Raw genomic sequence first — 26,588 nt, 5'->3', positions numbered from 1 at the left:
GTGAAAACATCTGTAGTTTGTATTAAAAAAAAGTCTCCCAATAAATTTGTAAATAATCCGAAAGTTGCTTTCTTTGCTCTAAATTATCTTAAAATACACTTGAATTTAAAAAAAATTCTAAGACTGCTGGTTGGACAATGAGAAACAATTTTTCAATTTTTTCCAACCACCTGAAAGGAAAAAACTTCCGTTGTCAAGAAAACTGAAAAAAACCATCTTCTGTTTTTGCGCTCTATTTGTTTGTGTTTTTCTATGTGATATAAATCATTCCAAAAAGAGGATAAGTATACCGATTGCTCTTTTTTCAAACCAATCAGTTTTTATTCCAGTTTTTATAACAATCGGAGCAATGATAAACTAGAGCTGGAAGATCATGAGCTGAAATTGCTTTTTCAAAATTCAAACCATCGCTCGAAATGCAGAATTTTTCTATTAAGTTTGGCAGAAATTCTGAATTTTCCTTGATGATAATAATTCCAGTTATGAATGATTAGGCGTCGTCGATGTTTGACTTTAAATCAGCTCACATTTGAAGCTTGACCCTGCTTTATTTGGTTAGCCTTGTCTGAAGTTAATTGTTCAGAGCTCTTAACCTTTTTAAATTTCCTCTCGGTTGTTTGAATGATATTAATCAACTCTGATATTACGATTGAACTAAAAATGAGATTGAAACTAATATTTACGATTTTTGTTCTGATTTTCTTCAAAACTGATTCATTTCGAGTTCCATTAAAAACTGAAGAAACTAACGGCAATTTACTTAATATTCATGATGCCAACAAAAACCAAAATCAAAGCTCGACTGACATTGTCGCCAGTCATTTGCAGTCTGGCATCATTCGGGGCATGCCGGTGATTGGCAGTCGTCCCTTTTACGTGCAACTGCATTCCAGATCTGAGGGATTCTTCTGTGCTGGGTCTGTACTCTCTGCTCTTTGGGTGATTACAACCGCTCAATGCGTCCAAAAACGAAGTAAGTCAAGAAGATAAGTTAGGAAGAAGGTAATTTATGTGCTTAATTACAACCCGGGAAAAGGTCGTGGTATTATGTCAAGATTACCGCGACCGAGTTTTGCTATTTTCCGACTATCGCGGCTAAGCTTGGGTATTTTCAGGCAGCCGCGAACAAAACTCAGCTTTTGCAGATTTGCAGACCAAAGGAGATGTGTCCGCGACCTTCGCAACCGAAAAAAAAAAAATTAAACGCGACTGTCGCGTTCCGAGAGAACGCCGCGAAGTTATTGCATAATAATGATTGCGATTTTGGGTCCTCAAGAAAAGGTGGGCGCCGCGCGGCTGATTTCAAAAATTGAACATTTTCCACAATCGGTTCAACTTTTTTTTGTTTCACTTTTGAGGCTGCTGTGTTTCACTTTTTGTGTTTCATTAGTGTTGTTATTTTTCAAAGTACATATTCCTAGAAAACGAGCATCTCACATCGGATATAGTTTTGAATACAGGTCCGTGACCCAGGTACAGATTGCGCTACTTTGTTCCAAAATGGAACCAGATCTAAGCTATATTCTATTATTGGTTATAAATTGGATATTTTATCACTATAAAATATTTAATATTAACCAATCAAGATCCATTTAACTAACAACCCACTTATTTGTAAGTGCTGAAATTACTAGTAATTTCAGCACCAGAGAGATTTGAATTTAACTTAGAAATTTGTTACCTCTCCAAGAGATCTTCTAGCAATCGCAATAAGCCAGTATACTCTAGATCTATTGAGCCTATCAGAGACTAGTTAAACACCCTGAGACTAGCAGATATAAGAGTAAGATTAGGATCGGTATTAGACTAAGAAGTTGCACGAATCTATCCGGCCGAAAATAAGATAGCGTGTTGAGCAGACGGCGTACCCTATCCGAAATTACTCTATGAATTAAACCTCGGTAATAACTCATCTGGTGCGACCATAAGTCTCGAATAAGAACTTAAAAAACAAATTAGCTTAGAACTAACAAGATAGATTAGAAATAGACAAAAAACTTCCCTGAAGTGTTACATGATAATAATTTAATTGAAATGTCTCTACGACTCAATAGATCAGAGCCGCTATTCCGTACAATATGAGAACTACCAGGTATTGGAAGAAGATCTCGGACAAGAGACGATCTACGACTACGAAGAAACTTATCATTAAATTTCATGGTCGTACGGCAAAAACCAGAACAAACTTTTATATTTAGAATTTTACTAGCAATGAATTTAGATTTTTATTTGCAAACATAAAACATTGAAGAATGTTCTTCAATGATTATTTCAGGCGCTATACAAAATTTACTATTGTACAATAACGATCGATTAAAACATCTCAAATCGTTTCCTCCAAGTCTGCAGTAAGATTCAAAAAAATATCTGAAAAATATATTTATTAAAATAAAAATAAAAATTAGTTAACATGAGCTAATATTAGTATATACAAATCATCGTGTCATCTCCAGCTCCATCACCTAACCATAATAGCAATCATAAAACTACTAACATTATCAAAAACTAATCTTTTCTATCAACAAAACATAAAATTATTTTAAAAGGCTTATCCTGAATTTTAACTTTATTTAACTTAATTTTCTCTACACCTTAAATACAGATTATCAAAGCTTTCCTTGGATCTCCTTAAATACCAAACTTAATTCATTTGATACCATTAAAATTTGTATCTGATCATCAAGGCTTATCCTTGGATCAAATAGTACAATTTTGTTCTCCCCACCCTATTATTAAAGTGTCTAACGACCTCAAACGTCGATTCACTATCCAACCCTTTCAAAGACCCAGGACTAAAAGACCTTTTTCAAATCACTCTAACCATTCTAATTAGGCTAAACAGTGAAGAACTTCGGTTATTCATCCTTCACTTGACCCCCCTCGTACCTGACCCAGGCTAAATCTTAAATCTTAGTAAGTTTAAAATAAGATTTACTAATATCCAACCCTTGAACACAATCGCTACCCCTAAGTAAGATTTAGTAAGTTAACACCTTAATTTAGAATAGTCACGAGAAAATAAAAATCATTCTCCGGAATCGATATATACTTTTCTCTCCAACCCTGAATCAAAAGACCCAAGTTAGGCTAACCAAAAAATTGTAAGGACTAACAATCCAGGATATTATATTCACCAATAAAAACCTTGCATCCTTCATCTTAAACCTTATGTCACTGAACAATTTAGGAAGTAAACAAACAATCGTTTTACACAATTGCAAAATAAATAACGAAACATACGATCTCGTAACCACACCACACAAACAAACTATTGTATACATTCTAACAAAACGACAAACAATAAAAAGAAAAAATATAAGCAAACAAAGACAAACTATACGGAAAAGATTTTCCAAGCGAAGAAACGCAGTCTGCGAATCAGAAGTCAGTAATTTAGATGCACTTTGCAAACTAAAGTAAACAGTAAATAAAAACTACCCAGTTCACGACCAATTATATTTTTCTGATTCAGAAGCCACATCACAGTCATCAAGACAAGGAAAAAGAAGAATAAAAAAGTTAAACAAAAATAAACCAGTACGTTGATACAATTGGAACCAACTTATCAGACACATTGAACATTACGCACTGACAGTTATAAAACGAAAAAAATGAGCCAAAGTCCAAGTGATGAAAGTCCAGACGAACACTCTGTTTTCCCATTTCTCATCAATTCACTCACTGAAGATAGAGGACAAATACAATTTTGTATTAATTTAATCGGAAATTTATTCGAACAAGGAATTAGCCCGTGTAAAACAGAATTCCCTGAAATAAAAATCAAACACAAATTGTCGATAGCTATTTAAAAGGAATATATAACCTAACACAACAATATGGAATCTACACCATAGAATTCAGCACAGAAAGTAAATTTTATAGCAAAATGTTAAATACGATGTACAAAAAATCTTGGCATGGTTCATAATTGGTTATTTTACACATAATATTGATTTAATTGCACAAGCAAGAAAAAATTTTAGACCTCAAAGTACCAATGACGACACTGTCATTGCAGAACAATCAGATTATATTTGGGATCCGAAATGGTCTCATCCGCTATTCCTGAACATTCCAATAGACATCTCAAGTCAAGCAATCAATACAATTTCTATTCATAAAGACTTTATGAAAACATTTCCAATTACAATAGACGCAACACCTTTAAACTAAAGTTCACTTTTACCTGATAGAAGACAAAATAATAGCTGAAATTCAACCCTTGTACCACAGGCAAATTTGAATGGAACTAGAAATCTTACACAGCAAAATTTTCAAACACCATCACATTTTGTAAATGAGGAAGTAGTTGAAACAATAGTAACAACTACACAACAAAGTATTTCACCAATACATCAAAACCTTACAACACCAAAACCTAAAAGTCAAACATTACCACAAGTAACATTGTAATCTACGGTTAAACCCTCAGTTGCTCCACAATATTCACATATGGATTATCAACATATAGACATGTGACAAAACCAACACACAGACAAAGAACATTTACTAGAAGTAATTCCGCAGAACACAATTATAATTATGTAAATCCATCGAAAACAACACATCCTCCCCATATACACAAGCAAAATCATTTATTTTCACAAGAGTCGAATTTTCCAATGACATCGACAAATTCAGTAAGTTTTCATGACTATCCACATCCCTCTCAAGATCACAGTGAAAACTATCCATTTTTCCAACATAACAAGGAATAAACAACAAACACCATAACACACCTCAAAACTTTTATCATCAGATGATGACGATTATTATCAGCCAGATATTTTTGCACCATACACAAAAGAATATCATCACAAAAAACTCGACAAAATCAAGTATCGCAAAATATAAAAAATCACCCACAAAATTTGGCTAATACACTAAGCTATCAACCGATGAACATACAAAATCAACCAAGCACACAATCTTATCAACCAGCACAATCACAAAACCCAGCCATTATGCATACTTATCAACCAACACAAATGCAAAATTAAACACCACTACCATATTATTTACAACAACACGAAATAACACAAAATCAACTTAGAAATTTTTCACAAATGCCAAATGCCGCAGAATCACCACAAATGACAATGAATCCATACCTAATGGGTGGATCATCAATAACATCAAATAATTCATTGATGGTATGTACAGGTACAGACCCTGACTACTCTGTAGAAGATTATTTAAATGCAGTCACAGCAAATCTAATTTTAAATATAGGACCTGAACCAATTAATACGCCACTTCACCAAAATTGGAAACATCGACGCACAGCGTTAATACAAACAACACTTGATGGCGCAGCTCAGAAATGGTTTTCAGTTTTACCTATATATCTAAAAACAGATTGGAAAAGATTCACACCAGAATTTTCAAAAATGTTTGACTCTGAAAGAAATAAACAACATCAGAGAGTTTTGTGTAACGAAATTCGTAGACTACCAAACGAAACAATTAAAGAATTGGCAGTTTGAATCGAAACACAAGTTCGAAAAGCATATTCACTTAACACCCATGATTATAAAAACACGAAATTGACAGAAACTTTAATGATGACTCTAACACCCGAATTAAGGAAAATAGCTATTAAAAAGAGAGCATCACATCCCTCCTCAATTCGAGAACCAGATTTAGATTTCAAAAAAACTAGTTGATTAATTAGAACAAGCAGCAATCACAATGAAACTCGAAGAAACAGAAAATCCTAAACTACAATACGTCAATAGAATCGAAACAAATACTACACATATAAACAACATACAAGATTCAGATTTAGATCTAACTGGAGAACTCAGTGAAATTTTAAACAAATATGAGCAAAACCCAAAATTCAAAGGTAAACATCTTTCAAAAAATGGTGTAATTATTGCCGACGATACGGACACAGTAATGCCGAATGTAAACAAAAACAACAAGATAACCAAAACAAACCACAAAAATACAAAGAACCAAATAAATTATTCCATCAATACATAAAAAAGACCAAAATTTACCAAACAAAAACATACATAGTAACAACAGCACTGGTAAACCACTCCCAAATAATTCAAATTACTCAGGAAACCAATCACCCTATAATTCTAGTTATAGAGGTAGATCAACAGAACAAAGAAATTCACAAAATTTCTCACAAGTCGATCAAATAGTCAAAATAATCAGTATAGAAATAACTATTCACAATCAAATTCAAACAGAACAAAAGTTTTTGATACCAGTTCCCATTCAAATTCTAGGAATAGACATATTTCAAACGATATATCACGAAATTCATCATACAATAGAAACAGAAACTATTCAAACAATAGAAATAGAAGCTGTTCCAATAATCGAAATCAACGTTACCAAAACAATAGATCAAGCAACAATTCATACAACAGATCCAATTATCAACAAACGAATAACAATAACTACCATAAAAGATCACGAAATAATTCACAAAATAGGAATTCAAACTATAACAATCAGCAAAGGAATTATTCTCAATCTCCTCATAGAATTAATTATCGCTCCGATTCCCAAAACAGATATAGAAGCAATACACCAAAACACCAAAGACAAATTAATCAAGTACAAACAACTGAAAAATTAAATTCAGACCCCCCCTGGTATCGATGATACAGAAAGTACAGAATTACAATTAAATCACACTAATTGTGAAACAACAGACAGCGAAAGTGATACAAATGATACTATTTCAGCTATTATGATCACAGCTGAAAATGATTACGAACCTATTATATATGAACAACCTTTCACTTCACAAATTTACGAAAAACCATTGGAACTTCTCCAAAATCACTACACTACACCTAACAGTAATAATGTATCAGTTGAACAAGAACTAAATAGAATTAACACTGTAATTAAACCCGAAAAAGACGAAGTACAAAGCTCAAGTACAAACCACATACATCAAAATGTACAAAAAGAACAACCAAGAAAAAAAATTGGACAATTACATTTCTCTTAGAAAGTCCAAAAAGTAAGGAAATTTAACCACCAGATCTTGAAATAGATTTTTAAAATAGACTCAGGAGCCGAATGAAATATAATTAATTTTCCCACTTGATTCACTATCCAACCCTTTTAAAGACCCAGGACTAATAGACTTTTTTCAAATCACTCTAACCATTTTAATTAGGCTAAACAGTGAAGAACTTCGGTTATTCATCCTTCACTTGACCCCCCTCTTACCTGACCCAGGCTAAATCTTAAATCTTAGTAAGTTTAAAATAATATTTACTATTATCCAACCCTTGAACACAATCGCTACCCCTAAGTAAGATTTAGTAAGTTAACACCTTAACTTAGAATAGTCACGAGAAAATAACAATCATTCTCCGGAATCGATATATACTTTTCTCTCCAACCCTGAATCATTAGACCCAAGTTAGGCTAATTAAAAAATTGTAAGGACTAACAATCTAGGATATTATATTCACCAATAAAAACCTTGCATCCTTCATCCTAAACCTTATGTCACTGAACAATTTAGGAAAAAAAACAAACAATCGTTTTACACAATTGCGAAATAAATAACGAAACATACGATCTCGTAACCACACCACACAAACAAACTATTCTATACATTCGAACAAAACGACAAACAATAAAAAGAAAAATATAAGCAAACAAAGACAAACTATACGGAAAAGATTTTCCAAGCGAAGAAACGCAGTCTGCGAATCAGAAGTCAGTAATTTAGATGCACTTTGCAAACTAAAATAAACAGTAAATAAAAGCTACCCAGTTCACGATCAATTATTTTTTTCTGATTCAGAAGCCACATCACATTCATCAAGACAAGGAAAAAGAAGAATAAAAAATTATACAAAAATAATTCAGTACGTTCATACAATTGGAACCAACCAATCAGACACATTGAACATTACGCACTGACAATTATAAAACGAAAAAAAGAGCCGAAGTCCAAGTGACGAAAGTCCAGACAAACTCTCTGTTTTCCCATTTTTCATCAATTCACTCACTGAAGATAGAGGACAAATACAATTTTGTAAATATTAATTGCAAATGTATTCGAACAAGGAATTAGCCCGTGTAAAACAGAATTCCCAGAAATAAAAATCAAAAGACAAATTGTCGATCACTATTTAAAAGGAATATATAACCTAACACAACAATATGGAATCTACACCATATAATTCAGCACAGCAAGTAAATTTCATAGCAAAATGTTAAACACGATTTACAAAAATCTTGGCATGGTTCAGAATTGATTATTTTACACATAATATTGATTTAATTGCACAAGCAAGAAAAAAATTTAGACCTCAAAAAACCAATGACGACACTGTCATTGCAGAACAATCGGATTATATTTGGGACCCTAAATGGTCTCATCCGCTTTTCCTGAACATTCCAATAGACATCTCAAGTCAAGCAATCAATACAATTTCTATTCATAAAGACTTTATGAAAATATTTCTACTTACAATAGACGCAACACCTTTAAACTATAATTCAATTTTACCCGATAGAAGACAAAATAATAGCTGAAATTCAACCCTTGTACAACAGGAAAATTTAAATGGAACTAGAAATCTTACAGAACAAGATATTCAAACACCATCACATTTTGTAAATGAGGAAGTAGTTGAAACAATAGTAACAACTACACAACAAAGTATTTCACCAATACATCAAAACCTTACAACACCAAATCTAAAAATCAAATATTACCACAAGTAACATTGTAATCTACGGTTAAACCCTCGGTTGCTCCAAAACATTCACATATGGATTATCAAACATGTAGACATATGACAAAACCAACACATAGACAAAGAACATTTACTAGAAGTAATTCCGCAGAACACAATTATAATTATGTAAATCCATCGAAAACAACACATCCTCCCCTTATACACAAGCAAAATCATTTATTTTCACAATACTCAAATTTTCCAATGACATCGACAAATTCAGTAAATTTTCATGTCTATCCACATCCCTCTCAAGATCACAGTGAAAACTATCCATTTTTCCAACATAACCAGGAATAAACAACACACCTCAAAACATTTATCATCAGATGATGACGATTATTATCAGCCAGATGTTTTTGCACCATACACAAAAGAATATCATCACAAAAAACTCGACAAAATCAAATATCTCAAAAAATAAAATATCACCCACAAAATTTGGCTAATACACAAAGCTATCAACCGATGAACATACAAAGTCAACCAAGCACACAACCTTATCAACCAGCACAAACACAAAACCCAGCCATTTTGCATACTTATCAACCAACACAAATGCAAAATGAAATACCACTATCATATTATTTACAACAACACGAAATAACACAAAATCAACTTATAAATTTTTCACAAATTCCAAATGCCGCCTAATCACTACAAATGACAATGAATCCATACCTAATGGGTGGATCATCAATAACATCAAATAAACCATTGATGGTATGTACAGGTACAGACCCTGACTACTCTGTAGAAGATTATTTAAATGCAGTCACAGCAAATCTAATTTTAATTATAGGACCTGAACCAACTAATCCGCCATTTTTTCAAAATTGAATACATAGATGCACAGCGTTAATACAAACAACACTTGATGGCCCAGCTCAGAAATGGTTTTCAGTTTTACTTATATATATATATATAAACAGATTGGAAAAGATTCACACAAGAATTTTCGAAAAATGTTTGACTCTGAAACAAATAACCAACATCAGAGAGTTTTATGCAACAAAATTCGTAGACTACCAAACGAAACAATTAAACAATTGGCATTTGGAATCGAAACACTAGTTCGAAAAGCATATTTACTTAACACCCATGATTATAAAAACACGAAAATGACAGAAACTTTAATGATGACTCTAACACCCCAATTAAGGAAAATAGCTATTGAAAAGAGAGCATCACATCCCTCCTCAACTCGAGAACCAGATTTAGATTTCAGAAAAATAGTTGATAAATTAGAACAAGCAGCAATCACAATGAAACTCGAAGAAACAGAAAATCCTAAACTACAATACGTCAATAGAATCGAAACAAATACTACACATATAAACAACATACAAGATTCAGATGTAGATCTTACTGAAAAACTCACGGAAATTTTAAACAAATATGAGCAAAACCCAAATTTCAAAGGTAAACCATCTTTCAAAAAATGGTGTAATTTTTGCCGACGATGCAAACACAGTATTGCCGAATGTAGACAAAAACAACAAGATAACCAAAACAAACCACAAAAATACAAAGAACCAATTAAATCACTCTATCAATACATAAAAAAGACCAAATTTTACCGAACAAAAACATACATAGTAACAACAGCTCTGGTAAACCACTTCCAAATAATTCAAAATACTCAAGAAACCAATCACCCTATAATTCTAGTTATAGAGGTAGATCAACAGAACAAAGAAATTCACGAAATTTCTCACAAAATAGATATAGTCGATCAAATAGTCAAAACAATCAGTATGGAAATAACTATTCAAGATCATATTTAAACAGAACAAAAGTTTTTGATACCAGTTCCCATTCAAATTCTAGGAAAAGACACGTTTCAAACGATAGATCACGAAATTCATCATACAATAGAAACAGAAACTATTCAAACAATAGAAATAGAAGCTATTCCAATAATCGAAATCAACGTTACCAAAACAATAGATCAAGCAACAATTCATACAAAAGATCCAATTATCAACGAACGAATAACAATAACTACCATAAAAGGTCACGAAATAATTCACAAAATAGGAATTCAAACTATAACAATCAGCAAAGGAATTATTCTCAATCTCCTCATAGAATTAATTATGGCTACTCCGATTCCCAAAACAGATATAGAAGCAATACACCAAAACATCAAAGACAAATTAATCAAGTACAAACAACTGAAGAATTAAATTCAGACCCCCCTGGTATCGATGATACAGAAAGTACAGAATTACAATTAAATCACACTAATTGTGAATCAACAGACAGCGAAAGTGATACAAATGATACTATTTCAGCTATTATTATCACAGCTGAAAATGATTACGAACCTATTATATATGAACAACCTTTCACTTCACAAATTTACGAAAAACCATTGGAACTTCTCCAAAATCACTACACTACACCTAACAGTAATAATGTATCAGTTGAACAAGAACTAAATAGAATTAACACTGTAATTAAACCCGAAAAAGACGAAGTACAAAGCTCAAGTACAAACCACATACATCAAATTGTACAAAAAAAACAACCAAGAAAAAAAATTTGGACAATTCCATTTCTCTTAGAAAGTCCAAAAAGTAAGGAAATTTAACCACCAGATCTTGAAATAGATTTTTTTAATAGACTCAGGAGCCGAATCAAATATAATTAAAATTCCCACTTGGAATGAAATTAAAACACTACATCCAAACCTAGTACCTATTAAGACAGCCAGCAAGTTAGCAACAGCACAGGGCTCAACATTAATAATTATGGAAAAATCCAACTTTTCCTAGTTCCCACGAGAACAATGGAACAAATCAAAATCTTAAAAAAACCATTCAAACAAACATTCCACATAACAGATATAAAACACAATATAATTGGCATACCATTTATAATTAAGTATGTTCCCACAATAAATATTTTAAATAGTAAACTTCATATAAAAGACAGATATACAAGGATAAAAAATACATCCTTAACATTTTTTCAAAGATTAAGCAAACAACCACCACTTTTCTCTACACTTTATCCTATGTACAATCAGCAACGAAAATATTTGAAACCACTATCAGGATATGTATATAACTTTTCAATTAAACAAGTTCACCAATATAATAAAAACAACATAATAAAATAAACAACATCTCTTTATGTCAGATCTTGAATTTAAAACCATCCATAAATTTTTTAGATTAACAATTTTTTCCATAAAATACATGAGACATTCAACCTCCGATATTATTTTGTTACACGTATATCACAATTCACCATACCAGATAACATTACCTCTAGGACTCTTAGGATACTGTGAAACAAATGCCACAACTTTTCCAACAAACGAAGTAGCATATAGAGTCAATAATATAATACAATTACTAGACATATGTAAATCAACAATTCTTGATGAAGAATTATCAATAAAGAACATAATAAGCAAGGAAAAAAGAAACACAAATTATTTCACGAAACACCATTTTTTAAACCAACGTTTAAAATATCGCATTATACAGAAGAACAGCAAAAATTTCTAACAATGTTTAATTTTCAACATTCTCAATTATCACAAAACGAATTCTACAAATTAGACAAACTGTTATTAAAATATCCAATATCTTAAGCAATATCAAAATTCGATGTCGGAAAAATTAGTTCACCACTAGATTTACCTTTAAAACCAGACGCAATTTTCAAAAAGCAAAGTATCAATACACTTACAAGATAAAGTAGATAGACTACTTGATATTTTAGAACAACATGGAATTATATCTCCAGTAAAAAAGGAAAAACAACCAAAACGTAACACCTTTATTGACCCAGTTATCATCCTAGCTAAAAGAGAATCACTAAAAATAGTTACAGACGCTAGATATCTCAATTCCCTAATTGACGAGCCCATAGAACCAATTCAGGTAATTCTAACAAAAATAAATGGTAAATATTTCACAACCGCAGACATGAATAGTGCATTTAATCAAATGCGTTAGACGAACAGTCACGACGGTTAACCCAATTCGTTATTGGAAATCAACAAAACGAATTCAACAGATTTTTCTATGGAACATCCATAGGACCAGCAGCTTTTTCAGCTTTTATGAGTAACATTTTTAGACCACTAATACTCAAGAAAAATGCAATCACGTACTTAGACGATGTTTTCATGCAATCACAAACTAAAGACGAATTGTTTATAATTTTGGAACAGAACCATCAAATACTCAAAAATGAAAATTAGCCCCAGGAAAGACAATAAAGCAGCAGCCACACAAAAAAGATCCCTATCCATTAATAGAAAAAGAAAATCTAACGGAAATTATAAATTTATCAGGACCACCGACAACTGATTTAAAATACACAGTAAATCAACTTTTTAACCCCTTCATGACACACTTGACACAATTCCCCTATCAAAAATAGAAGTAGAAAATATTTTTTTACCACCAATAGAAAAAATTACACTACAATTAATACAAAAAATACCAAAATGTTGACCCTATTATTAGACAATTAAATCATGGCACAAATATGAAACAAAGCCAGCAAAAGCTGATACAACGATATTAGGAAACCAAACACTCCTCCGATACATTAGAAAAATCAAAATAACTACTATAAATGAAAATACAGATCTTTTAGAATATAATACACCCGATTCAAAGTACCCTGTCTCCCCCTCAGCATGATGTTGATAGCATTCAACATATCACACACACAAAATACAAAAGGACATTCAGGATCAGAAAAGACATATTCAAATTTTACACAAAAGTTTTACCTCCCAAATGCACCATTTTGGATTAAAATTTTATGCAATGATTGCATAATATATCAATTAAATAAACATTACCCAATAACATTACCCAATAAACATTACCCATTAGCATCTAAACAAGACTTTCACAGATTCAATTTGTTATAATCTACCATTACATAATCATGATGAAGACCACTTTCATCATCCACAAATTTTAAAACTAGCTTCCGGTACACATACCGAAAGGATACTAAATAAAGATAAGAAACATAATGAAATATACCAAAAAGTAACAAAGAAATTGTTAAAAAGGCAAAATATAAACAACCAAATTAATTCACGCTTCATGCCAGCTACCGATTTAAAAATTAGAACATTTGTTTTAATACCCAATTTTAATACACAAAAAGGAATATCCAAAAAACTACAACCACTTCGAAAGGGACCATATCAAATAATTGATAAACCTACCGAAGTAACATACAAACTTACTGACTCCAGCAAGAAAGAAATCATTCAACACCGTAACAACCTTTTACCATATTATCCAAAAAAATACGTACTCCGCGAATTAACTCAATTATATTTTTTCATAGGCTTACACATCGTTCAAAATCATTCACAAATAGAACAAAATCAAAACGTTAAAACCACAAAAAGTAAGAATACAATTCAACAGCAGAATGTAGACCACCCTCAAAAATCAAACACACCAGAACCAAAAATAACTCAAAAAGAAAGAAAAAATAGAAAACTGACAGAAAAAATCTTACCACAGGATCAACAACAAAAATCGGAACCTAGAGAATCATCACGTCTTAGAAGTCAACCCTGAAAAAACTATAAGACATTCATTCAACAGTCTAAAATATTTTAAAAAGTTGAATTTCAGAAACAACTTTAGTTTAGATTACCAAAAACATTCTTTTTAATCACTTTAAACTTTCACATTTCTATAAAAATATGCTGAAAATAACGTCGATCACTTCTAGTTCAAATTCAAGCATAGAAATTGTTGAAATTGCCACCTTTATCTCTCTAACACAAACTTATTAGCCGATAAATATTAATCTACAGGCATATCTAAACTATAATTTTCCAACCTCCAGGTCAAAAATGAGCAACTTGCTAAAACTTGACAACTTAAATAAACACTACTTCAATACTACAACCCTCCCCTATCAGATTATGCAAAAATCAAGAAAATTTTCCTAACTCAGACCTCAAAAGTCCCCCAACCAAAAATGGCAAATTAGCCTAAAGTAAAAAAGACCCATGATCATTTGGCCGATAGTACAAATACTTCAAAGTTATCCCACTTACCCAACAAATAAAAACAAATCTATGAAGAACTCAAGAATACCATAAAAATACACCCTCAACAATTTTTGACAAAACTCAACCCACTTGTCAAAAAATCAATAAACAATCCGACCACACTTGAATTTCGCCTCAACACTTTAAAAAACTATCGACGAAACAAATCATTTCTTAAATGCTTATCTCCATAACAGTTGATCATATAAAACAAAAATTTCTAAACCTCTCCACAAAACTTTTAACTCTATTTAAGTTTTTGCTATTGTTTTTCATTGAAACTTTTGAATCTCTAATAATCCTTTCTATAATTTTTTGCAATCTTTCTTTAATTTTCTACTCCCTATTTGAAATATATATCCAACTTTCCCAAATCCTTGACCACATCTACAGGTACGAAAACATAAAATCTTTTTAACTGATACGAGTCATTTTTAGTCAAAAAGATATTTTTCTTTTATTCATAATTTTTCTCACATTTTTAATATCCCTAATCATGACAATGTGCAAATTTATAAAAAAAAAGGCAATTGTCACATTCGTCTTAGCAACTATTCTTTTGATACTTTTTATTGAAGAGTATTTTAATCAACATAAATTTTCCCAATAAAAATTAATACACTCAAATAGCTTTTCAAAATTGCTAATCAACCACCACCACACCACCCCCCAACAACAACACCCCAAGAAAGTCCAATAACACCTACAACTACCAATAATCCCCCACCATCAACACGAACTTCTTTTCAAGACAACCCATACACTTTTGATGAACGACACGCACGGTTATCTGAACCCTTAGAACCAGTTAATCGCCAAGCATCTTTAAGCGAACCAACATATAATTTATATCCCACCTTGCAACAAGATCTTAATCAAGTAGGACACATCAGCCAAAATCAAAGCACACTTGAAATAAATAGACAAATCATACACCCAAGAAGAAAAAGAAAATTTCAAACCCCTAGAGTTTATTTTAACATACCCCAATCCCCTCAGAACTTTCAAGTAGTACACTACCAGAAACTCCTACAGTTTCTTCACAACAAAGCATCTCAAATATCCCATCAATTTTTTTAGTTTCAACTCCAAAGTCAGAACAAATTCGAGAAAATCCTTTGAACCCCCCAGATACCACCGAACGAGCACCATGTTGGTCAACACACTCATATACTCAAGATGAACCAAATTTAGTGAATGAACCAATAAATATTTCTTCTGATACAACATTATAATCTCTACCAGAAATACTTTCACTTCCATCAACACCATCTTTAGGTTAAATTTCACCATTACTTTTCCCCCGTACATTTACCCACTAATCTTGACGCCAGATACCAAGAACAATCATCAACAAAGACCCCCTACGATTGGATTGCAATACTTTCGTAGCACCTCCCCCACTATTTGGACAACATCAAGAAAGTAGCCGACTCCATAATTGGGCACTAAATAGATTACAGTACAGACAAGATATTCACAAGGATATTCAAGATCACAACATTCAAATACTCCAATAAAATAGTCTCCTATTAAAATTTGAAATCACAGTCAGACTTAATAAAATTGTTCAACACCTTTTTTTCCGAAGTCCACCAAACATAACAGCTCAATCTTTACCTCCCCCATTTATAAGGACTGAAGTCATATATAAATACGACAGATATACCAAAAACACAATTGAGTTTATCACTTTTTATAACCCATACTCAGGATTATCATACACATGTATATTCTAAAAATATTAACATTTCAACACATACTTTTTCTAGTTTTTTCAAAAAAAAGACAAATCCATCTCCCGGTACAGGACCTCAGGATTTGCTAATAACACACTACGATTGTGAGCAAAATGAAAAAAAAAAACGCTACACAAGTATGCAATAAACCAAGAAGAAAGTACCCTGTTCACAAGTTTCCAATGGAAATAAAAACCGACTTGATCACGAATCATTCTATCAAAGTTATATAGAAAGACTTTTACATCTAAACCCCGAAGATTGTAAAAACGAACTACTTAGATTAAATTTGACAAAGAATAAAAAAACAACAGAAAAATTGTAAGCTTTCAAGTTTTCGCACACTCTGTACATCAAGCAGAACTCGAAAAATATCAAGGACATATTAATTAGACGAAAAATATCCATAAAACGGCGCACATGGATGACTAACTTATGATATCCACGACAAACACTGGATACCACATATTGGAATAAACAATCCTTCAAACTGCAAAGCAGATACAAAAAACAAAGGATACCAAGAAATAATGTTTTTTGACTGGAAAACACAACTCGAAAAAATACAACTCACACGAGAGTTAAAAGATAACAAAATAATTTATCAAGGCATCAAACTACCTTGCAAAAATGACCAAGGCTATTGTGACCCCACAACGAGAACACAAGCAACATTTGTTTGGTTTCCCGAAGACACTTGTACCACATTTCAAGTAGCAAAAATCCACGCTCGAATGATTAAGTTCCATACAAAATATTTCATTGAATCCATTCCATTTGACACTGTCAACGCAAGACAAATAAGAAGCCGCAATATTAAATTTAGGAACATTCACAATATAGAAAATAAATTAACACGTTTTCAAATCTACCACGAAACAGAATTTGCATGTAAATATCAAAATCAACTCCATAAAACACAATATTCCGAAATAATTGTCGAATACGACAAAGGTTTCGATATGACCACTGGAAAACTAAAATATAATCCTCATGCAACACATCAACCTCTCAACGAAGGAACATCATACATCCCAGTAAATCTTCTTAAAAACGCAGGAAACCCTCGTGGAAAAATAAAACCACGAGACACTGAAAGTACACGATTACAAGAATTATCACTAATGAATATTTCACGGTTTTATACTTGCACCAAAAAAGTATCACCATTATATGTTTTTGAAGATAAACGTTGTTATAAGAGAATCTCAATTTTCTGTAAAACCAAAGGTCATTTTGTTGATCCACTTACAAGACGAACATATTTTTGAGATACCGCAGTCCCCTGTGGATCAGAAAACAGCTACAAAGTCGTACAATTAAACCCCGACGAAGAAAAATACTACCTACTAACACCATACCCAACATTAATGCAACCATTAAAAAGTTTTCACCTGAGAGCATTCGAACTATTGCTCGAAATCCTAATATTGATCTACAATCAATAGAAATTTATTCTAAATCAGATATATAACATCACATTCGTACACAACAATTTCAGGAACTACTAACACAAATGGACACAATACAACGACAATCAATAGATCAAAATTTACGAAAAGTTGCAGAAACCGCAAAATTTTTCAGACATATACACACAAGACTACAGCGGATATTTTAAAGATATTAAAGATTACATATATTTAAACGGTGAAAAATATAGACCACGAGATATCTCACCAATAAACTTTTTTAGTTTCGTAACCTTATGAAATGAAATCGTTGCCTTTCTAGGATGGCTATATTACATCTTAGAAAGATTAACTATATTATACGCTACGTTTAATTTTATTGGATTTATTTTTCTCACTAATAAAAGGAATCTATAACACATGTGCAATACATACACAAGTAAACCGACAAGCAAGCTTAGCACGCATATTATTTGCAGGATTTTTTGGAATTTTTTCATCATCAATAAACAAAACCCTCTTAGACGCACAAATCAAAGAATACAATACAAGACTATCAAAAATCCCGAACACATACGACGAATCAAACAATAATACAAATCAAATGCAATACCCTCAGCAGCACACTTACCAAACCCCCATCATAACCATCCATTATCATTAGTCTCACGAAATTTTAGGAACATAGCAATCACAAACCCCCCAAATTTAAGACCAAGTCACGTACAAAGCCCCATTCAACATTTAGTGACACAACACCCCCAAAGTGACGATACATATGAACAAATTTTCGAACAGCCCCATACCACCTTCTTTCAGTCTCAAAATAATCTTTTTTTCAGCCCACGATGAGCAGACAAATTGGATCACTCCACCAATCAAACTCCCACCCTGCCAACCTCCAAATTCCTATACATATTATCCCACTTTTTGCTTTCCCGCCACCTGATTCAGCATAAACTAATACATCATCAGGCATGAATTCTGATACTAACTCAGATTTAACAGTTTTTCAAACTATATCACAATTTAATAACTCCGATATAGAAACTCCCGATGAATTTGCAGACTCCGAACCATCCCCTTCTACTCACACCCATACCACCTCCTCAATCTTCTCAAAAACCCCATTTCAACCTATTCAACAGCAAAACCAATGTACATCTCCCTATATCCTTCTCAAGTAACCCCAACCTACTCCCTTTTTCATTACGAACGATCCATTAACAATTCCCCAGATAATTTTTAAATTTCTAATAAATTAGACAATTTTATAACATTACAACAACAGTTACTATCCCCCCACACCCTCACTTTTCACCAATTATCATCAACAATAACATCATCAAATCCACCAACACCTATACCAACTTCAGATTATGCTCCATCATTAGCTCATTCATCCACTTCAACAGAATCATCCAATAGTACTAACCGTGCTTATAGAACTTTAAAACGTAAATTCCCAAATCACCCATTTCCATCCAAACCCCGAACCGCCCGAGAATATATCAACCGTCCAGACTACACCAATACTACGAATTTTCTTCAAATAACCCTATCTTTATTTCCCCCAATAAACAATCAATCCGACTCTAACCCTGAACCACGTCACTTTGTAGATGAACATGTATTAATACCCACACTTCATTGGACAGCTTATTATAATTTCACTAGCCCCCTTACGCTACCACTCTATAACACCACTATAGATATTGAAAAAAATAAGGATGAATTATTCAGATTAACCACAGCACTCACCCCCCGATAATTTACATACGTAGGATAAAAGAAATTACTAAAAACATTCACTGCACCCCGAGCTAACGACTTTTCGATTGAATATTATGATCATAACATCATTAGATCTAATCAAGACCAGTTTCTTGACGACGATCAGTTTGCTAACCCACAACTCACCTAGAAAATTTTCTTAAAAAACAACTTACTTTTTCACACTTAACATCTTAGATAAAAAGCATGATCACATTATTTCAGAAGCATTATCAGATATTCAAGCATTCGAATCATTTCACGAAATTTTTCAAATATTTTCATTAACCTTTCATTTTCTCACACTAAAAGAACGTTTTTTGCACTGTTCACACGACATCATGTTACGAACTAAGCAAACGCACACCTACACTTATTATCGATTTATCCAAAATCTTTTTCAATTACACACATCATCGCGACAACCTCACCACAGATTTCAGTTTATCAATTCTAAATACACATCACCATTTTTCCTAAACTTCACGTATTTTTATAAAAATACTAACCTTCAAGACATCCTCCGGAATTACGACCCGATCACCCAGATGTATATATTTTGTCCCCTCACCAAGACTTTCAACGATGAAGAAGCCCGTCCCCTAGTAGTCCCGTATGAATATATTCAACCTATAGAAGTACCCATTTTAGAATTCATCCACAACACTATATACAATCATAAAATTTACAATCTACTCCAGAACACATCTCATGAACTTGCAGTAGGCACCGAAGAACTAAAAACCATCAAAGCACTTCAATTGCTTTGGTCACTGCCGCAAACTAAAAAAATCATACGCATACTAGCAAAATTACTAACTACAGCAGACGCTATTCATGATGTCTTCCCTCACGGTTTTTTCCCCGACGACTAAATGTAAGTATGAATTTAATATTTTGAAACTAACAAATTTAAACTAAACACTAACCGTTCTTTATAATTAGTTTACATTTTCTTTAGTCTTCACCTATGATCACCTACAACAAGAAGTAAAAACAAATGAAAATACGGACTCTTTCTTCAGAATAAACTCTATTAAACCTGTAGCACTAAATGATGCAGTAAAAATCAATTCGAAAGCAATAAATTCATCTATAAATTTTTTCCCTAAATGTAGTAAAGTTCAATACGATGATAATCAATTTTTAATTTTCAATCCCCACAAAGCAGTAAAATTTGAAATTAAAGAAGTAAATTTATACAAAGAAATGCAGTACTAACCTTTTATATATCTTCTGTTTACCCGCAAAAGAATTCTTTCCACAATCAGACAGTTCGCCCACGAAGAATTGTTTAAAATAATGAATTTTAAGTTTTAAGTTTGCACTAACAACGACTCAAACAAGCAATAACAAGTTTCCAACTTTCCTTTTACCCGTTTGGAATGGAATTATATAATAACCAAACTAACCAATGCAGCTAAACTAAACAGCATAAACCACAAACTAACAGCATGACTAAGAGAAGAACACCTACGGTACCCAAACCGGATTAAACCAGCTTAAAACTGGATAATTTATTCTTTTGAAGACTATTACCAAGTCCAAAAAAGAAATAACAAAACACCAAAAAGTCGCAAGACAAACCCAAACAAAAAACAATTTGATTTTTGAGAAAAGGACACAACCAAAGTAACAAAAGAAAAACTAGAAATAGTATAACAAAAACGTTAGCACAAAACAGGACCCCTTAAAACACCAGCATGAAATCATACACCCACTCCTGGCCTAACCCACCAGAGAGGACGCCCTGAGCATGCTCTATAGCCGGCCTAACCCACCGTGCTACATCCACGCTTTGTGACCACATCATATTTTTGACAAGAGGTACTCAAGGGTGAGTAACTCTTAAAAATAACTGAACTAAAACTAAAACGCTTTTGCGAATACAATTAACCAAAATCATAAGTAAAAAATAGAATTAACAAAACTTTATAAAATGTAAATTATAATATGTGATACTCGATCAGTCCTCCACCCAAGCAGAACAAACAATCATAGCAAACCATTTTGAAATCAGATTGATTTCACCGGCGGTCGCAGTCATCGTCGAACAAACAACTAACAAGTTCAGATCGACAATTCTAGCTTCCCGGAGCTTTCTTCTCCAAAAACAAAACAAGAAATGATGCTCGCCAAATGCAAACGACCATCATTACAGATAGAAGATGAAAGATTCAAAACTCTGTAAACCCCGGATGGGTGGAACCAGATCTAAACTATACTTTATTATTGGTTATAAATTGAATAATTTATCACTATAAAATATTTAATATTAACCAATCATGATCCATTTAACTAACAACCCACTTATTTGTAAGTGCTGAAATTATTAGTAATTTTAGCACCAGAGAGATTTGAATTTAACTTAGAAATTAGTTACCTCTCCAAGAGATCTTCTAGCAATCGCAATAAGCCAGTACACTCTAGATCTATTGAGCCTAGCAGAGACTAGTTAAACATCTTGAGACTAGCAGATATAAGAGTAAGATTAGGATCGGTATTAGACTAAGAAGTTGCACGAATCTATCCGGCCGAAAATAAGATAACGTGACGAGCAGACGGTGTACCCTATCCGAAATTACTCTATGAGTTAAACCTCGGTTATAACTCAAAAATATTGCTTTTACTGATTAGCTTATAGCGTTTTACTTTCAGAGTAGTTCGCGAAGACTATTAGTGCTAAAATTATGACTGCTTGCACTAAATACTCCAAAATTGGGGCTAGTTGCGACCGAAGCACGAAGTTTTCAAACATTGTTCACAACCACAGAAACCCTATCCAAACTTTATGTTTTTTTTTGGTCGTTGGGTGATATTTGGTGCAGTTAATAAAGTCTGAATATAAGTATGAGTCAAAACCATTGAACAAATTTTTGCAATTCACTTTTTTAAAAAAGTTTGCGCAGAACAAAAGAGCTGAAAGTCCTGAATGCACCGACTGCACTCTAAGTCCAATTAAAACTTTCGGTTGACAAGTAGATAAAATAATCGAAAAGACCTTATCGAAAAAAGACTATAAGCAGACGATTTTTGTTAATTAAATTAGAGCCCCGGACAACAATAACATGCAGATGGCATAAAAGTTTTCTGTCAAAAACGTTTAATTAAATAGTCGAAAATTGAATGAATAAGAAATTGCTCCAAGCATAAATAATCCACGATTTTTTCTTCTATAAACCGAATTAGACTTACGCAACCAGAGCCAAGTGAAAATGACGTAGCCATGAGTTGACTCATGAAACTCGCTTCCATAATTATCCAAAAACTTCCTTTTTAAACTGCTGCGTAGTTGATAGAGTTATAATGTATTTTGAACAAATTTCTATGAGGATTTTTTTTGCTTAAGCTTCCGATTAGCCGCATATCGGGTTTTATAAGATCATTCATAATCAAGAAGAGCGTATTTCAAAATTTTGTAGTAATTTCAAATTGCGAGAAAAGGTTATCGTTCGTTTTGCAAAAAATAATACAAAAACAAGATCAGATAATCAAGCACTAGAAAAAGCAGACAACAAAAAATTTTTCCTCATTATTTTTTAGAGCTACACTTTACGAGCACTAATCAAATAAACAGAAATCAAATTTTAGGAGATATCACAGTGGTGGAAGTGGGAGATCCGGTCGATGGAATTGCCCGTCACGTGGGCTACCACCGTGTGAAGAAAACAATTCCACACTTCAAGTGAGTTCTACCATTGTTCAACAAAGTTTCATCTTGAGAAACAAACGTTGATTGGAACAAAAGGTTTCAAATCCAAAACAAAATTGAGATCTGCGTTTTTTTCCTTTTTTAAAAAAATATTTTTGGTGCTTTCATTGAGTGGATAGCATCTACGGCAGTGTGGTTTTTTGCACGAGTTTGAATCAAACAAGAGCTGTCGAGAGTGGTATGATAAGCCCTCGAATCTTGTGTCGGCTTCAAAACACCAAAAAATTGCTTGTTCTCTAAAAAACAGGTTGTCTGTTTTTGCTATTGAATTTTCAAAGTCCGTCTCCATAAAAAACATATGTTTATAATCAATCACAAATGGATAACTAGACTGATCGTATCAGTGCGAAGCCCTGAATTTTCCCGCAGCCTTTTAAAGTTTATGGAGCAGTAATAACATTTAAAAAAATTTTTAAAAATTTTGAGATTTTTTGTGAAAATCATCCTCCAATACGCCATATAAAGTATAAAAGGATAAATTTTGCTCCTTGTAACAAATCAATTATGGCAAATAAGCTTCTTTCAACCAATTTGGAACAATTTTAAGACGGATTAAATCTCCGCTTACATGTTAATAGCGCGAAATATATCGCGCGTTAAATTAGCAATATTTTGCAAAATTTACGAATAATGATCAGAGGTGAAATATGTTTCCAAATTTAAGCTCAGGACATCAAAACCTTTTGAATGATATTTAAAAATCCCATCAAAAATGGCTAGTTAAGGAGTTGAAATTTGTCAGAAGAAAAAAACCCACCCCGAGCACAAACATTCCGTTACTATTGTTACGAAAGCCGGAACAAAAATGTTACTATTTTCTACGCAACAAAATCCAATTAATCGATGTGTATGCATTATGATCTTTTTCAAGTTTGTCTGAGAGCTTCAACCGCAGTTCATTATCTCCAATAATGACAGTTGTTTTTACTTAACACACTCTCCATCGAACAAAAAGATTTTTTCGGCTTCAAAATAATTTTTGTTCCGACTTTCGTAACGAAAATAACGGAATATTTGTGCTCGGGGTGGTTTTTTTTTCTTCAGACAAATTTCGACTTTTTATTTATCCATTTTTGACAAAAACTTGTGATATCATTCAAAAAGTAGTTTAGTCTAAATTCGAAAAAAAAGACTTTACCTGGAATTATTTTTCGCAAGGTTATGGGGGTTTAAAGATCGCAATTTTTGCCATTTTGGGACAAAAAACGCGCGATATATTTTGCGCTAATAACGCGTAAGCGGACATTTAATCCGTCTTAGAAATCGTTTCAAATTGTTTGAAAGAAGCTTATTTGCCATAATTGATTCGTTACTAGTAGCGAAACTTATCACTTTAAAATTTATATGGCGTGCGGGTGATGATTTAAAAACAATCTCAAAATTAATTTTATTTTATTTTCTTTTGTTTGATTTTATAATATTTATTTTTTCATGTTGATTTTTGGTCCATAGACCTTAAAAGGCAGTCGGAGCAATCAAGGTTTCGCCCTGATACAAGCAGTCTTGTCTTGTTTTCAATTTTTCTGATTAGAGTTGTTTCGCTTAAATACTTTAGTTTCTTTTTCCTCCTTACCTCTACTAGCACTCTCTATTCACGTCACTTTTTGTTCATTCCACATTCTAATTTCCACATTTTAAACCCATTTCTAGCCCAACTGTGAATTGTAAGCTGATTCCGCAAAAAGAACGCGATCTTTGTTCTTCTTTTTTCTTTCGGTTTTTTTGATCGTTCCGACAAAATCTTAACTTGTAGATTCCAGAGACCTACACACACCAAATTGTTGGCCTAATCAGTGCACTTTGTGGGATTTTAGTGTTTTTTGTCATTTCTTGAAAAAAACTTTTAAAAATTTCAAAGATACATCTTTGAAAATTTGATGAACAAATTCTCTTTGAAAATCCGAACTGCGACCATGAATTAGCCTAGAAAAGGTTATATTTTTTGTTTACTGCCATCACGTTTATCTTTTTCATTGCTGGCATTTTTCAGTTAATTGATGGTAGTAAGGCTTCATTTTTTGCACATACATTCTGTTTCATCAAATTTTACATCTTTTATAAACTCCAAATTTTCTGAGAAAAAGTATTTGTCGAAATAAAATTTTTTTTTTGAAGATTCTTCAAGCTTTGAGAAAAATGGCAAGGGTTTTTTGGGTTTTTTAAATGAAAATTCTTGTTCTTTTTGAGCCAAGTCTTAAGTCGACTTTGTGGGGACTCTATGGAGACAAAATTAGATTTTTTTGCGATTATAAGACAAAAAAGTTTTCTTGAGAGTGTTTGTAGAAAAAGTTTTTTTTTAGATTAAATGGAGATAAAAATAGATTCCCGTGGAATTATAATGCGATATAATCAAATTGAATACAATCCATTTTTTCGCTATTGTAATAGAGATTGTTGCCTAAATTGGAAACCCATTATCAATTATAATAGCAACCTTTTCGGCAAACGTTCTCTACATAATTTCTTAATCATTGCAAGCTTAACGCAAAACGGACTTTGCTTTGGCAGGCAGGATAGCCTTTCATAAATCCTCTGCGAATAGTAAAAAGAATAATTATCGATGCCAAAGTTCATCGCCATTTTTAAATTTCAATCTGATTAATCTACATTAAGTTGAGATCCAGCTTTTAAGTTGAACTCAGGTTGATCTCATTTTAGACCATACAATGAAGTTTTTTTTTCGAATTTCTTATTGTTCTTTTTGTAGCTTTGATGACATCACTCTAACTAGCAATATTGCCCTTCTACTTCTGTATAAACCAATGACCCACCTCGCACCATACACTCTACCCCTCTGTAAAAACCCAGTCGATATTGGCAGCGGATTGGGTGCTTGTGGAATGGGTAAAACATCTCCTCTGGTTAAAACAAAGCTCAACCTACCCTCCAAACTACAGGAATCTGCCAATCTCTTTCCCATTACAAACCCTCCTAGTCTAGGCTGGCATGATCTGCCAAAGTATTTACTTTTTTTTATTGTTCCGACTTTCGATACGAAAGTAAGGGAATATTTGTGCTCGGGGTGGGTTTTTTTTCAGACAAAATTCGACTTTTTAACTAGCCATTTTTGACGGAATTTATATCATTCGAAAGGTATTGTTGTCTTGAGCTCAAATTTGAAAAGATATTTCACCTGTGATCATTTTTCTTAAAGTTATG

At 32.7% G+C, this 26,588-nt stretch overlaps 1 long non-coding RNA gene across 1 annotated transcript; it reads left to right on the top strand.

Moving 5' to 3' along the window:
- Nucleotides 1-290: 290 nt before the first annotated feature.
- LOC134852126 (uncharacterized) lies at nucleotides 291-26,323 on the top strand. Its single transcript, XR_010164273.1, has 3 exons — nucleotides 291-973; nucleotides 23,309-23,402; nucleotides 26,137-26,323. It is a non-coding gene; the product is annotated as an uncharacterized LOC134852126 (long non-coding RNA).
- Nucleotides 26,324-26,588: the final 265 nt, after the last annotated feature.

This window comes from Symsagittifera roscoffensis, chromosome 7 (assembly GCF_963678635.1).
Source record: "Symsagittifera roscoffensis chromosome 7, txSymRosc1.1, whole genome shotgun sequence".
NCBI lineage: Eukaryota > Metazoa > Xenacoelomorpha > Acoela > Convolutidae > Symsagittifera > Symsagittifera roscoffensis.
Note: the sequence above shows the minus strand (reverse complement) of the source record. Positions and strands in the feature narration are given on the sequence as shown.